Source organism: Stenella coeruleoalba (genome assembly GCF_951394435.1).
Source record: "Stenella coeruleoalba genome assembly, chromosome: 13".
Lineage (NCBI taxonomy): Eukaryota > Metazoa > Chordata > Mammalia > Artiodactyla > Delphinidae > Stenella > Stenella coeruleoalba.
Genome location: NC_137159.1, coordinates 49586643 through 49604117, shown reverse-complemented (window position 1 = coordinate 49604117; position 17475 = coordinate 49586643). Strand labels below are relative to the sequence as shown.

Sequence of the window (17475 nt, the reverse complement as noted above, 5' to 3'; positions counted from 1 at the left end):
CCAGTTAGCTATGGAAAAGAGGGGGAAAGGAAAGAAAGGAGGAAGGGAGGGAAAGATGGAAGCAAAAGAGGAAAACAGAGTAGAGCAGAGCCACTAAATAAATACCTTCACATTTTGGAAATGTGACATGGTCTTGCTTCAGGGAAAAAAGAAAAAAAAAAAAGAAACAAAGAAACAACTTCCCCAGGACCCTCAGTGACATTGAGTCAATGTTCAGAGATAGAACATTAATTTAGCAGCAGCTTAGATGCTTTGCCTTCATTTCCATCTGCATGTTGCAGATTTATTTTTTTAATACAACACAGGAAAAAAAGTGCAACTTCTGAAGCAAATTGAGATCTTGCAATCCAAAGCAAATCATGTTACTTACACGTCAACCAATCTGAAACTGTCCTTCAGAAAATTAGAAATAACATACTTTCATTTTTAAAAAGAAAATATTTACTTGTACATTAGGTATTTATGGAGTTACTGTGAGATATTATGCCTTCCATCTCCCTCAGTCCCGCTGTCAAATTGACATGAATTTCTTTCCTTAAGTCATCAAAAGATTGAATGTAAATAAATGGAGAGGAAAGCAGCCAAGATCTGAATCTCAGCCTTAAATGCTACCGGGCCCCAGCTTCCAACCTGTTATGATTAGTAGTGGTACAGGAAACAGCCTGTCATAAAAACTCTTCCCCTCCTCCTTAATGATGCTGTAAATTCCTTCATAATAAACAAAATCAAGCCCCAAATGCAAATATACTAAGATAATCATGTTAAGTGCTTGCTTAAAAATAAGGGTGGTCTCTTATTTGCTATAAGGCAGGGTTTCAACTCCTCAGAATATCTATCTTGGGTCTGAAATTTCTGATCCAAACCTAACTTTCTGGCCTCTGTTCCAGCCATTTGACCTACAAACTCTAACTCTCTGCCACACACCTAGTCATCATTACACCAAAAGGAAGATTTCACCCATTGTACCTCTGCCCATGCTGCTTCATTATCCCAAAGGACCCTCCTGAGTGGAATGCATGTGGCAAAATCCTTTAAGCTTCAGACCTGTTTTCTGTTTTCCCTGTAGCTTTCCATGACTCTTAAGGTACAAATTCCTTCTTCATCTGTAATTTCCTGACTCTATACAATTCTGTCTTGCAGAATTTATGTTGAATTTTAACTGTGTATGGATCTCCCTTCCCTGCTAGACTTTGAGTTCCTGAGGGATAGAGTAGGACAATGCTTTATTCATTTTTGTGTTCCCAGCAACTAGTAGGGCACCTGCCACATGTAGCCCCAATAAATGTTTGTGAAATTGAATCAACTCTTCCAGGGGGCCTACTCGCTTCATATTACACCAAGGTAGGCATTACTAATATAACTCTTTCCTGAGGGCAGAGTGTTTTGGGTTTGTTTCTCTTTTAGGGGAGAGTGTAGAGAATGCTTGAGGGAACCCAGGGTGAGGAAAATATACAACATATTTTATGACACTTTCTCTCAATATATAGTTCAAGTTTTAGCGTGTAATTAATTATACAATGCAGAGGAAAACATCTTTTTTTTAATTTCGATGTTGCTGTAGCACTTGGCCAGCAGAGGGAGAAAATACAATGTGAAATACAAGCAGTAATGTTTAGCTCTCTGCTTTACAAATGATGTAATTTCATATTTTTAAAAAAATTCAGAGTATATATGACTTTGATCCAAGAATAGGTTAGTTGCCCGGATAATCTCTACTAACTCCCCCAGTTTAAAGCCTTACCCTTATTTTTCTCTAGGTTTAAAGAACACAGCAGCGTATTTTAGTTGAGAGTCAGTAAGCTCTCATCTGAAATTAATGGAAAATTATGCCTTTCGGAGAGAGCTTCAATTTCCAGACACTCACTCCTTCTCGCACTGCACACTAATGAAATGAACTAGAATATTTAGGCACTAGGTGTTCTGTTGCATGAGTTTGAGGGCAGTTAGCCAAGATCTGATGGTGTAAGGTGGAATTCCTCCCCTACAGCAAGAGACAGGCTTAGAAGATGAACTGTTGGGGGGCGGGGGGGAGGTGTGGGTAGTGTATGATTGCCCCTGGTGTGCCAGGAATGAAACATACGTATACATTTTCCAAACGGTCAAATTAATATTATGTGTTCCTAATGAAAGCATAATATATAAAATGCATATTAGCAAAATAGGTAAAGTGAGGATGATTATTCACATCAAAACCTGATTCTTTCAGTAAAATACAATTCATAGCTCTCATTAGTTCAGGTCAAATAAAATTAGATCTTTGAAACAATAAGATGCATAAAGTTTTCACACCCATTGCAAACATCGACTGTTTAGGTAATACAGCTTGTAATGAAAACAAACAAAGCTGAGTGGATATCAGCATCAGTTACAGATAGTTTGCGATAAGTATAATGGACCATCCTCCTTCCTGAAATAGTAGAGACTGTAGCATCATCTTCTTCATACTCTCTCTGGCCATATCCTTTTTTGCTTGGCTTCTCCTCCCTTTGCCATGAACCTACTTCTGTTCTTAAATTAACCATTTCAGTGAATATCAACACTATCCAGCCAACTACCCAAACCCCAAATTTAGACTTCGTCCATAACACCTTCTTTTCCTTTACTCCCACATCCACATATTCAGGAAGTACTATTGATTTCTTACCACCTCCTATGTTTCAAACTGATACAGTCCTCACAAATACCATTGCCACTGATTTAGCTCAAACCACATCCATTCCTTCCCTCTGTTAGTTCATCACGTCATCTTACTACAGTCCCGCTTTCCTAGAACGATATTCTACACTGTATCTAGATGATTGAAAATTTTTTTGAGATAATTATGGAGTCACATGTAATTATAAGAAATAATACAAAGAGGTCCTGTGTATACTTTATTCAATTTCTCCCAGTGGTAACATCTCCCAACGTAACTCACATAGTACAATATTTCAACCAGAATATTGGCAGTATGTTTCTATCACCACAATACTTCCTCCCGTTACTCTTTAATAACCACACCAACTTCCCTTTTCCTTCCCATATCCCTAATCTGTTTCTATAATTTTGTCATTTCAAGAATATTATGTAAATTGAATCATATAGGAATCTTTTGGGATTATTTTTAATTCTGCACAATTCTATGGATTGTTGGGTATATTAATAGTATGTTCCTTTTGTTGTCAAGTAGTATTCCATGGTATGGAGGTGCTACAATCATTTAGTCACCTACTGAAGGGCATCTAGGTAGTTTCCAGTTAGTGGTTACTGTCAGTAAAACTGCCATAAAAATGTATGTATAGGTTTTTGTGTGAGCCTAAGTTTTTATATTTCTGGAATAAATGTTCAGGAGTGCAATTGCTGTGTCATATAGTAAGTGCTTGTTTACTTTCAGAGAAAATGCCGATCTTTTCCAGAACGGCTCTGCCATTCTACATTCCCACCAGCAATGTGTAAGCGATACAGTTTCTTTGCATCTTCACCAGCATTTAATGTTGTCATTTTTTTTTTTACATCTTTATTGGAGTATAATTGCTTTACAATGGTGTGTTAGTTTCTGCTTTATAACAAAGTGAATCAGTTATACATATACATATGTTCCCATATTTTTATTTTAGTCATTTTGATAGATATTAGTGATAGCGCATTGTGGTTTTCATTTGCATTTCCCTAATGGCTAATGATGTTGAACATCTATTCATGTGCTTATTTGCCATCTGTATTTTCTCTTCAGTGAAATGTCTCTTCATTTGTTTTGCCCATATTCCAATTAGACTATTCATCTACTGTTGACTCTATATATTCTAGATACTAGTCCTTTTTTGGGTATGAGGTTTACAAGTACATTTTCCCACTCTGTTTCTTGCCTTTTCATTTTTCTAACAGGGTCTTTTACAGAGCAAAACTTTAAAATTTTGATGAAATCTGATTTATCAATTTTTCCTTTTATGGAACATGTTTGTGGTAGAACTCTAAGAATTTCTGCCTACTTTTTGATCACAAAGATTTTCTGATAAATATACAACATAAAGCTATACAGTTATGTCCGTGACCCATTCTGAGTTAATTTTTGTATAAGGTGTGGGACTCAGGTCAAGGTTCATTTTTTTTTTATTATAGATGTCTAATTGCTCCAATATCATTTCTTGAAAATGGTATTTTTCCTCCATTGAATTGCATGTGCATTTTTGTCAAAAACCGCTTGTGTGTATTTGTATGAATCTATTTGTGGGTTATCTAGTTCGTTGCAGTGATCCCCGTGTCTAACCCTTAGCCAATGCTACACGATCTTGATTATTGTAGCCATATAAGAAGTTTGGCATTTTGTTAAAAACAGTGGCCATTAATAGGACTAGAAGGATGACATGGAGTGAGCTGAAGGAAAGTGCAAAAAGTTTGGCCCTAGGAAAGCAAGTGAGACCAAACAATATGACTTGAGGACATGGAGATAGAAGGATGTGAATGACAAGTCCAGATGGAGGAGGCTATAAAAAGGGCAGCTCCGAGTAGCAGACTTCAGGAGCCAACCACAAGGATAGAGAGGGTTTAGGGTAGAGATATCCTGTGAGAGAGTCCATAGGACTGTCACTCACTTAAATTCCAGGCTTTTTTACCTAGACCACTCACTTTAAGTAAACACAGTCCCTATACTAGGGTGCACTGGGACACACAAAAAGTTGTCTTGAGCACAGAACCTTGGTCTCAAACATGAGTCCAGACAATTACCATTCACTGGAACTCTCTTCTGACTGGCCTGATTCTCTAGCCTGTTTTTAGCTTCTAGTATATACCTCCAGCCACTGCTTGCCTACTCCTTATCCATCCTCTGTCCCATTTCCTTATTTCCCCACCTTTTGTACCAGGATCTCAATAAATATTAGCTATTGTTATCATCAATGTCTTTCTCAACACACACATACACACACACACACACACACACACACAATCCTTTGGTCTACGTATACAAATTTTAAATTTTATGTAAGAGACCCTTCTGTCTCAGAAGATCTGAGATTGACAGATTGACTAATCCACCACTTCTTGCATGATTTCTCACTTGGAAGAAGGGGACGAATCCAACCACATTCAAAGATAAAAATGTCAATCTGGATTCAAGGATAAACATGATATGTCCAAACATAAAATAATTTTAGATGTCTGGTTACCAAGAAAGTTAAAAGAAATAGCTCAGTTTGGGACTGACAGTGGACATTTAAGCTGGTTGAGCAAAGATTGGCAATGACCAAGGTGAAAACGTGTATTCCCTTGTACTTGGGACAAAGACAAAGGTGAAAAGATTAATATTTCAGTTATCCACAACCCATTTTTACACCTTTTGCCATATCTATTGCCACTTGCTATATTGTTTGCTTTTTCCTTTAAATCGACTCACTCTCTAACTTAAATTTATTCATAAAGTTATTTATATTACTCTCATCAATGAAATTCCAGTAATTTCTCATAAGTGTCTTGCCATTCAAATTGTAAATGTTCGTTTCTGTATGTCTTAAAATTATCTTCCGTAATAGTAGGGGTTCCAATATCAAAAATAGCATGTGAGGCTTCCCTGGTGGCACAGTGGTGAAGAATCCACCTGCCAATGCAGGGGACACAGGTTCGAGCCCTGGTCTGGGAAGATCCCACATGCCGCGGAGCAACTAAGCCCGTGCACCACAACTACTGAGCCTGCACTCTAGAGCCCGCAAGCCACAACTACGGAGTTCGTGTGCCACAACTACTGAAGCCCACGCGCCTACAGCCCATGCTCTGCAACAAGAGAAGCCACTGCAATGAGAGGCCAGCGTGCCGCAACGAAGAGTAGTCCCAGCTCGCCACAACTAGAGAAAAACCCACGCGCAGCAACGAAGACGCAACGCAGCCAAAAATAAGATAAAATAATAAATAAGTTTTTTAAAAATAGCATGTGTATCACACAGTGATCTGCCTCCACTTTACAACTAGCTAACTGATTAATGACAGACTAAGTACTGGGAATTATCATACCTATACTGTGTATGATTTGTCCCAGTGGGTTGCCTTGCCATGCAGAAAAATACTTTATGTAACTTGAAATAACTCATTTTCTGACCTAAACTGTACAGAAAGATAATTCCACAACATGTTTTTATGAGCTGCCCTGAAGACTGAGTTTGCCACATAACAATGTTGATATCACTTAATCTAGAATATTATCATGACCTATATTTCTGTAATACAGTGTTTATCTTGCTCCTATATTTTAATATAAATAGCAGGGGGGAGGGTGACAAAAGATAAGAGGCAAAGAATCAATAAATATTATATGGGAACAGTGAAATTTAACATGACAAATTTAACTTGACTGAGGCTGAAACAATATGGAACTGGCTGTTTCAGGATAGTGAACAAAGCATTACAAGGACTAAACTAAGGTTAGGGGGTGCAGGTACAGAGAAAGAAAGTTAAAGTCTTAGAAATGGAGGAGGGAAAGAAGGCCATGTCTCAGATCTTACAAGACATTATAGGACATGTTAGAGATTTTGGTCACTGTTCTCAGGACAAGAGAAACAGACCAGCTTTTAACTCAACCAGAAAACTTAATTATAGCACTGCCTGGTGATAATCCAATTGTTTTCAAATCAGATCCCAATGACCAATTATTCTATCTATAAATATGTTCCATCACCCATTCAAAAGGAAAACCTCTTTAAAATATTGACGTCTGTCTACATCAGTAACTGTGGCTATGTTATATATGTTTATTTCTGAGCTCTTGAATGTACATTCAAATCAGAATTTGAAAAACGTCCTAAATGAACATTTTGAGCAACAGGTGTTTTGGACTAGCTTACCCTTATGGACATCCTCTGAGACAAATAAATAGCCTATATTTAAAGAACCAGTTGGTTTGAAGATTCTTTAAGGTCCTGTTTACCCTGAGTATTCTTAAATGTTGTTCCTGACTTGTGGGGTAGAGAATGAAAATGTTTATTTAGCTGTGTGGTGTTGTGTGACAGCCCAGTTCATTTTCAACTTCTGATTGAAATGATTAGAATATGAAGCTAATATTTAGCAAGTAAGCATCTTTCCTTCCCACTCTACTTGGCCACATATTTCCCACTCTCAGTGCTCGATACACTTGGGAATCCTTCGGAGCTCTAGAGTGAATCGACATGGGATCTATTAGGCAACTTTGAAAAGTTAGCTAATCTAACACATTCTTAGGAACACTTGTCTATGGTACTTGCCAGCAACTTTTCAGAGGCCTAATACAGATTCAGTATTTCAAAATCCTTCAAGTATTGTTCTCACTTCAGCTAAAGCCAGGTAGATTTTTGATAAATGGCTAGCAGGCATTTTGGGAGGATAATAATCAGGTAACAAAAGTAAACCAAAAGTTGCTATCCAAACTCCTCAGAAAGAAAAAAGAGAAGCTAGAATTTGATTTCATATAGGTCAAAGTCTCCAAAGGAATGTCCTGAAAAATTCTGCATTGTCTATTTTTCTGCTTCCAGTGACATTGCTGCTTTTTATAACGTGCTATTTCATCCCAGCTTATATCTGAGTGGAACTGGAATCAGCATAAAGAGATAACAAAGGTGAAAATGTATCATGTCTTTCTTCTTTCCTTTTGTATAACAGGGAGCTACTCTTTAGCCCTTTCTCCAATCTGAGAAAAATATAGGTCCTAGACATTTCAAAGGTTAGGAATTTAATGGACGAGAGATAAATATATTTTGGAGCTTCTGCAGCTGGATATTACCCTGTGGGTGATCTCATAAGTCTGTGCGTTGATGACAGATACTTAGAAGTATGAAATCAAGCTTGCCTGGAATATCTGTTCACACTTGTCATTAGGAAGAGGGTTACCTCCCAGACTCTCTTAGATGGCAGTGCACCCCTCCCCACCATAATATCTGAATAGCCTAAGTAATTCCTAAAAAATAGCAATACAATTCAAAGGGAGCAGGGTCAGGGTTATGCAGAGTAAATGCACCGCAAACCACACTATTTGTACTTAGAGTATTAAAACTTCCTTGTAGATAGAGCAATGTGTAATATATACCTTCCATCATCAGAACTTCGTTCATATTCATGCATTCATATGTCTCTTCTCAAAATATATCTAAGTTGATCATCTCACATGAGTCTTATGATTTTTTTAAGGTCCCCACATTCAGATAAGCCCAAATCATAAAAGGAGAGTCTGATGAGAAGTTAAAATTCCCTAGGAATTTTAATTAATTTAATTTCACAGGAAACCAAAAGCCTGTAATAGACTTTCAAATCTGCTTGGGGACATGGCCCTCAAAGTCTCAAGATAATGCCTTGCTGGAAATCTGTGGCTACTATTATAGGTCACGAGCTAAACCTTTAAAGCCCATAATAAGGCACCTCAACTGTGGGGTAGATAAACTAAACCTGATAGATTGCAGGGCACTGTTACATTCTAGCATTCCTTGGAGCAGCCTGTCCACTGTGCACTCTCTTTGTGCTCACTGGGACCTAAACAGAATGGCTCAAATGGCTGGATATGTCCGGGACAGCTCTCCTGAGGTAATATATCTCTGGGGTTTTGCTCCTGGCTGTGGTTTGGGTTCCTTGATTCTTCTCCACATTGCAGCCCCTGAGGCTAAAACAACTTCTTCTTTCACTTGCCTGGTACCTGGGATGAGATGATTACAATAGCTGATTCTGGCCAGGTTCTCTTATCCTGTCCTTTTGGCCTCCCCAAGTCGTTAACTTTGGCTTCTTCACAGAATGGCGGTCTCAGAGTAACTTCCTACAAAGCAGCTGGTTTCCCCCAGAGTGATTGGACTGAGGCTGGGCAGAAGCTTCTGAGCCTCAGAAATATGAGAACACTACTTCGGCTGCATTAGATTGGTCAAGGAAGTCACCCAGATCGAAGGAGAGGGGAATTGGACTCCACCTTGCAATGGAGAGATATGCAAAGAATCTGCAGCATCTTTAATATAATAGCTCATAAATAAAAAGACATTCACAATGAGGAGACATATACATTTAATTCTCTTCCTCTCTTATGTATTTTGGAAAAGGCACTCAATTTTTCTATGCTTCTGTTTTTTTCATCTGCGAAGTGCTAAGGATGATTCCTGCCCCTTTCCACCTACCAGAAATAGAGACAAACTACAAAAGGTAGAAAATACGGCAGTGCATTAAGCTATTTAAAGAAAAATATTTTATATAAAAAATAGCATAGGAGTTAATAGCATTACCTTTGAAGTAGGACAGAACTAAATTTAACATAACTCTGCCACTTACTGTTATAAGGCCATAGACAAAGTACCCAATATCACTGAGCCTTAGTTTCCTCACTTCTAAAATAGGGAAGGATATATAAGTCAAATCATTCTGCTGTATACCTTAAATTTATACAGTGCTGTATGTCAATTCTGTCTCAATAAAACAAGAAGGAAAATAAAATAAAACAGGAAAGGATGACAGAGCGAACCGCATAGTATATAACACTTAGCATGCTTAACACAATTCCCATTACACAACAAACACACAATAGATGAGAGCATATAAGTAGCATATGTTCTTCCTACCAAATGTGAATTCACGAGGTGAATGTTTGATAGAGATTTTAGGATCAACCTTAGATAAACTGATAACGACCAGACTCTATTCAACATCCTGGAGATGTCACTTTTGCAGAGGCAATGTGCTAGAAGGGATTTTCTTTTTCCTTCTCTTTATTTTTCCAATCACACTTCATGTTACTGAGAGCCGCCAGTAGGGAGGCACAATGTAATTAAAAGATTGATCTTCTGGAAACAATGCTTAATAACAGGCATCAAACAGTGAGAGTAATTCTGCATTTTCAAACACTGCCCTCAAGTTAATTTAACCTGAACTGTGTGTGAACCACCTAGAAAGTCTGGGATCAATACATCCAGGCTGAAATCAATGGACCAGACAGGAGAGGTGAGAAACTCCAGTCGGCTAGTTCATTCAGATCAGTGGAGCCTCGTGAAAGAAGCACTTGGTGGAATATCCATTTTATATGCTAACAGCTCAGATACTCAGGGCAGTTTTTTGTACTTTGCCTGTTCCCTAAAGGAAAAATCAATCTTTAGGCATATATGTATGTATATGTGCTTGCGGATATACAAAAAAACATTTTGTATATTAAAAAGTCAAAACAGGAAAGCGGTTCTGAGAAACTTCTTCCTTCTTATACTTCAAAACCCACCCTCTGAACCAGCCAACAAACAGAAAAGAAATAGACCTTGAATAACCATCTACTACACTTGTTCTCAAACTTTCTTCACCTAAGGATCCCTGGGACGTCACATTTTCATTACTATCATGTTGATGTGTTTATCTTATAACTTTTACCTGTGCTTCTTGACCAGCTCTTCCATACATTTGATTTGCTTCCAACACAGTTTCTCTTTTTTGCTGTCAGTCTCTAACAGTTGACTATTTTTCGGCCGAAACTATTTCAGCTCAACATTCACAGAGAACCAAGCATGAGCAAAGCCTGCCACAAAATGCTATTCATTATATTTGCTTTTGTATCGCAATATTATATAGCCTCTTAGGTATTTACTCTCCTCTTCCTCAATGAAAATTTGCCCTAAACACACAGTTAGATTTACTTTTAGACTACTGATTGTTACCTATAACACAAACATCAGTATGTCAAAGGAATGGGAAAAAAAAAAAAAAGCAAAAAAACAGAGGTCAAAAGAATTTCCTGAGTGTTCATATGATTCAGTTTCAGGAAATGTGAAAATTTTCACTTCTGAAAATCATTCAAGCCCATAATAGCCTGTGTAGAAATCAAGCAAAAAACACCTAACCCAAAGGTTTCAGAGATTTTTGCTAGATCATTCAAATTTGTGTGAAAATAAATAGTACTGTATGCAATACTTTAGTTTCAAAAATAGCACATTCTGTGCTTCCTGAACACTTTAAAACAAAAATCTTGATCATGGGAGTGGGTGTGAGTTTCTTTCGTGCTCATTTTGCATCCAGATAGATCTCAGCAGAGTATAAGCATTTATTTTCCATGTGGGATATATCATATACATTAGAACATATCTAGTCTACCCAGTAATTTATTCCATGGAAATGTATATATGTCATCTTAACTTCCAACCAGCAGCTCAGAAATGTGTGAGGAATCTGAGAGCCAAGCTTAGAGGTTGGGACCAGAGAGCAACTTCATAGAATGATCTTACAGAAGCTCACCATTTGCGAGCACAGCCACAAAGAAGGGTACCGGAAAAATAGTTAAATTTCACTTTTCTGATTTACGTATTGGAAAACAAAAACAAATTCGGTTTTCGACTCTTACATTTTTGATTAAGAATAAAATATACAAGAGAAAACTATCTAGGGACAGAATGAACTCTTCTTCGAGGAATGAAATGGGATGTTGAATAATTATACAATTTCACAATAACAAGTTAACTACTGAGAATATTAAAAATAATGTTTATTAAATATCTACTTCATTGAACCTAGCAGACCATATGAGAAACACAGGGCACACACTCTAAAACTTCCCAAAATAAGCGTCAGCAAACAAAACACACAGGATGATTGTTACATGGTTAAAGGGTTCTATTAACTTGGTATTTCCCACTATCTTTCACTTTGTCCCTGTGGAATATCCTAAATGCTTGTCACCTTATTATTCACAAAAGATGATAAAATCTAAACCAAATGAATGATTTTGACTATCTTAGACAAAGTGTGAGAAGTCAAAAACTAAGTGGATAACGTTCTCATTTTCTAAGGTAAAATTCTTAAAACTACTAATTTGTATTGCTGTTATGGTACAAAATGTTTCATATTTTGTAACTTTGAGTATGCCTGACTTTAAAGGAATCTAGTATATGAAAAGCTGGGTAATTATTAGTTTCACAAAACAATTTCCTATAAGATGCCTCTAATTAGCATATCCTCCTAATGCATTTAAAATTGCATTACCTCTATAAAATATAATTCACAAACAGTATCCCAAAAAAGTATTAAAAAGGTATAACTATTTTTAAAAAGTATATCTATTTTTAAAAGTATATCTATTTTCTCAATAATACTTTACATGTGTAGAACTCATTACAGCCTAATTATTTGAAACTAATTTCACTTTGTATATTTGATACTTATAAAAACCCTTAAATTTGTCTGGGAAATTATTATTTTTACCCATTTCAAAGTAAGGGAATCCAGGCGCAGAGAAGTAGATTTGCCCAAAGTCAGTCAGTCAGTAAAAGCCAGAGCCAGTGCCACAAACCAGGTCTTCTACGTTTAGACTTTTGCTTCCTTCTGTCACAATAATACAAACCTCAAAATTTCACAAGGCCCTCTTTCTATTAATAACACTTTTCTACTCCACCCATGATATTCCAACCAAATCATTATTTTTAAGGTGCCATTAAAAAAAGTTAAAACTAAGTCAAGAGCCGAGGTGTTTATTTCATCACGTTAGTATGGCCCAAGTTTTAAGCGTTCATAGTGTTTTCTTGTTCCCCTCCATTGTCTCTTCTTTCAGATGTCACATTTCAACCTGGGTTACACACCTCCCTACTGGACTTCCATCCTGGAATACTAAGTCAAGTAACAGCATTTAGCTACCTGTTTGATTCTGGAGAATTAAAGAAATTTTATATTTGGCTCTCTGGATTCTCGGTCCACTTCGCCCATTTGAATGACTAACGTTCATTTCATTCCAGACAAGTTATGTGAATCACACTTCTACTCTTTACCAAAGTACAATGTGTGATTTTTCTGACAAGTGTAGGGAGAAAAGCTGCCTATGATTTTCCAATCACTTTTTGGGAAGGGAATGATCTATCTCAACAGCCTTAATATAGCACTTTGTACTTTAAAAGAAATTACAAATACATTATTCCATTTGATCCTCAGAAAAACCCTCTGAGATAGGCTGGACACTTTAAAGACAAAAGAAATAGGCTCAAAGAGATTTTCTAACAAAGGTGGTTAGTTAGTGGTGAAATTACATCTCCCGGTGCTTAGAGTGTGTTCTTTCCGCCACAGTGAAGGCTTAGCTGAAACAGTTGAAAGGAAAATTTTGTAAGACTTCCACACATCATTTTTTAAAGTTTGTTGGTTTCTTCTTACTTAAGAATATTTTTTTAACTACTCACTTCAGATAAGTTAGAAAACCTTGAAAATATAAATAAGATAAAATTTACCAATAATATCAATACCTGCAGGAAAACTTTTTTTCCTGATTATGTTCTTATATATTTATATAGTTGACATCATGCCAAGATTATAGTTCAATTTCTTATTTATCGTATCAATTTCTAGTTATATCAGTAACATGTTAGTGTGCTTTCAATATTTTTCAGAAATTTTAAAAGATGATAGATCATATTTTATAATCCAGATATATCATCATAACTGATACCATATACTATTATCAGACAATCATGCTTTTCCTAATTTTTCACATCATTGATAATAATGTAATAAACAACCTTGGAATTACATCTATGATTAAAAATTAGAATTACTAATGGTAAGATATGAATGTTTTTAATATCATTGCTACAAACTTAAATATTTTCCTAGAGATTTGTATCAATTTAACACTCTTCTAACGATGTAGATGAATACACAGTATTAAAATGTATAGTCTAGTGTAATATTTGCCAATTCGATCAACGTGTTAACTAGTATTGGTTTGCATTCCTTTGATTATTAGTGCTTTTTTTTTCCAGCCTTAGGAGGACATTTCTGGTTCTTTTCCCTCCATCATATTTTAAGTATACTTTTCTTCCTTAAATCTCCTATTTTTGCAGATCACTCATTCTCCCCTACTGTGTCCAGAGTTCAGTGAATTTTCAGCCTTATGCAGTTAGAAAAAACTACCAAGAGAAGTTACCAGATCATAATTAGCCATGTAGTTCTCCAGTGTTCTCTTCTTCTTGGATGACAGTTATTTTTCCAATTTACCTCATGAAGAATCAATGCTTTAATGTCCCAGATTTTGAAGAGAATAATTCACTATCAAGAAGACTTACAAGTCAAAATGTTGACTTACTTCAATTCTATCTCTTCTTCCTCATAACTGGAGAAATTCTCACTCTTCCTGGCTAAGTCACTAGGGAAAAATAAAATTAACTGCCTAAACACTACTTTGCTTTTCAATTGTTCTAGAGCATTATTATCAATAAAAACAATGCCATATTTTATAGATCCTCTGGAACTTGCTCCTTCACTTAACAAAATACTTCATCTATATAGATGAATGCATCTGTAGTCCCTTCATTTTCACTGCTGTATAGTATTCTGTTGCATAAGAACACAAGTTATTTATTGATTCGTCTGAACATGAATACTTGAGCTCTTTTCAGTTCTCTGTCACTAATTCTAATTCTATGACCATCCTTGTATGTGTTTCCTGGTGCATATTTGCAAACATTTCCCCAGGGTAAATAAATAGTTGAATTATCAGGTTATAGCAGGTCACTCTTGAGAAGAAACATAAAACCAGCTTAAAATAATTATATTATTATTCGTAGAACTAGGTATTCACAGCTTTCTTGGTTGCTCTATTTAAGGCACAATGACAAGAAATCCTTTTTCAAAAGCCTTGGTTTAAAAAAACCCAGAAAAACAATAACAAACAAGATACCTAGGTTTAAACTAGTTCTCATTTCCTTTGGATTTTGTTTCAAAATGGCATTTCATGTCATCAGAGCCTAGCTGTAATGTATGTGTTCTGGACCATGGCATTAAAACACACCTCCAGCTACCTCAGCATAGGAGAATAGGAGAAACCCACTCTGCAGTAATCAGACCATGCATGGGATTTCTGAGGCAGGGAGAGTCTTGTGGATTCATCATTGATTAAAAATATTTATTGAACATTTTCATGGTGTCAGGACTTAGACTGGGGAAGCTGAATGAAGATGAATGAAACTGGGAAAGGTGAAGACCCAGAAGGTGATCCAAACACCAGGTATCAGAAAATGGAATCAAGGAAAGGAGTGAACCGTTTGAGAGAGGGGTGCTCAGGGATTAATGACCAAATGAAGGCTTGAGGACAGGTGAGTTTCCAAATAGCACAGGCAGAATGGTAACACTGTTAGTCAATAGACCACCCTGGCAAAGATCTAGAGCAACTTACTATTAAGGCAAAGCAGAGAAATAAAGGGAAGCCCACTTGAAAGGCAACTTAGAGAACATGAGGTGTGTGTGTGATTGTAAAAATATCATGTGTGTGACTGTATGTGTGTGATTACAATCATGTGTGTGATTGTAAAAAAAATTGTGAATTTTGTCACACTCAGGTCTCATGAGTGTAACAAAATGGAGAAAATTTTATTCACATAAGCGTTTCAAGGAGAATACTGTATTTACTTGAAAGACCAGCAGTGATATGTTCTTAGGAGAAAAGCTCAGAGGCTAAAGGCATCAATAATGGCCAAGATTTTAGAGAAAGGAGTGAATCCAATTCTACCTAAGACCAAAAAAAAACGAGAAGGAAAAAACTAAAATAAATTGAGAGAAGGACTTACGTAAGGAAGGAGGGGGAACAATGTGCAGGACTCAGTTAAAAATTCTTTCCACAACTCTTATAAACCTTCAGCAGAATTATTCTCATGGAGTGTAGACGTGAGTAGAGTTTTCAATCAAATCCAGTAAAGGGTCAAGTTTTAAATTTGGGTGGAGGCAGAGTAGAACCAAGAAAGGATGAAAACACGTGGAAGCTGGAAATGGATGTAACCAGAGAAAATAAGCACTAGGGATCTTTAATCTACCATGGGAATAACTGTGGTCTATTGCCAACTGCAGAACTGTAGGTAAATTAGTTCACTTATATCTACAAGGAGTCAGGAGCCCTTAGCTAACACCTGGTTTGCACAGGGAAACTACAAGAACCACAAAACTATATGGAAGACTGAAGTGCCAAGATTAATACAGCACCTTCAGCAAGACTGATCTTAGATTGCTCTGATGAGCCAGCTACACATAGTTTCTCACACACTTCGTGCTTGGGCACAAAAACTGCTCCAGAGCCAGAAGTTGGTTTGAGCTCATTAGGGCAGAATGGAGGGGTTCAACATGTTTAGATTAAATTTCCAGCAAGGAGTCAAATTCATCGCACATGTGAGTCTCAGTGGACATGTGGAATCAGTATAGATACAAACTACTGCCTAAAAAAACACTTGGCAAAGAAATAAAACTGAGGATAATAATAATGTCTACATATGTATTATATAATATGGACATTTCGAAGGTTAGCCTCATGAGGTTTTGAAATAGTCTTCCTTTATGTTAAGTTTGTGTTAATGATTAAACCCACGATATATGAACCAGGTGAAGACATTAAAGAGAAATTGTGGAGGTGTGCATGATGCAGAAATTGAAAACAACACAAAGCAAACTCTGAAGAGACAGAGATGTAGAGAATGATGGGAAGTCATGGGGAGAGACCAGGTGGGAAGAGAAAGCCAAGTAGATCGCAACATCCAGTATATCCCGCCAGAGTGCAGATTTTTCATGGATTTAGTTTCGCTGCCCTTCCATATCCTAGCATGCTTTTCCTTAAGTGTTACAAATGACCTTCAATATGGCTAGTTTAAAAGGTAGGCAGAAAATGAAAGGTAGTACCTAGCTTAAAATCATATTCTGTTTGATCAAAAGATTTTTTTAATCAGCAGAAATCTTTCCCCTCCATTGTAAGAAAAAAAATTAAGTCCATCTTCTGTCCTTTATGTAGTGTTTTTCATTACTAACTGGCTGTTTCTTTTCCCTTCTCCTTCCTCCCTTTGTATCTCGATCGCCTTGTTGTCCTGCTTTGTTTTCAGTCTGATGCTGGGGTATGTGAGTCTCCACTGACTTTAACAGGAGTATCCCTAAAGGTTCTACCTTTGGACTTATCTCTTTCACACTATACTTTCTCTTGAGAACAGCAGAGCATCAAGGTTAAGAACACATAATTTAGAGCAAGTTTGCCTGAGTTCAAATCCCGACTCTGCCATGTAGAGAGAAGTATGACCTTTGGAAAGTACTAATTCTCAATCTGGCCCACAGTTTATAAAATGGTGACAATAAGAATGCCTTCCTCTCAAGGTTGTTGTAAACATAAATGATGTAAAGTATAACAAGTGCTTAGAACAATGCCTGGCACACAGGCCTATTAACCCATTGGCATTAATATGATGATGCTTGGAAAAATTATATCCCCTCCTGTGTCTTCACCTTCTTGCCATCAAGAGAATGACCTTTGAGTCTTTTTCTCCTCCGATTCTTCATCTGTAACCTCACCCCTGCACTGCTACATTTCTGTTGGATGTTGCCACTGGATTATTCTGCCAACACCTCCACCTAACATGCCCCAAACTCAAATCTTCATATTTTTTTCTCAGATTATTTCTCTTACTCTGTTCTGAGTTTTTAAAATGATATCACAGTCTTTCCATTCATTCAACCTCAAAACTTCTTGGTCAACTTTAAATTGCTTATTCTTCAACTTTCACATCTCTTCTGTCTCTAAGTTCTAGC

General features: G+C 36.8%; 1 protein-coding gene and 1 long non-coding RNA gene across 5 annotated transcripts in view; one reads left to right on the top strand and one right to left on the bottom strand.

The window, feature by feature from the left end:
* Window positions 1–9014, top strand: part of GTF2A1L (general transcription factor IIA subunit 1 like) — a 959941-nt gene extending 950927 nt beyond the window's left edge. For all 4 annotated transcript variants that reach the window (XR_013831083.1, XR_013831084.1, XR_013831085.1 and 1 more), the window contains one exon: window positions 8718–9014. The gene's annotated coding sequence lies outside the window, so the exon portion shown is untranslated. The remainder of the gene's footprint in view (window positions 1–8717) is intronic.
* The window catches only part of LOC307196279, a 284982-nt gene that overhangs the window by 96472 nt on the left and 171035 nt on the right, over window positions 1–17475 (bottom strand). The gene's annotated exons all lie outside the window — the stretch shown is intronic.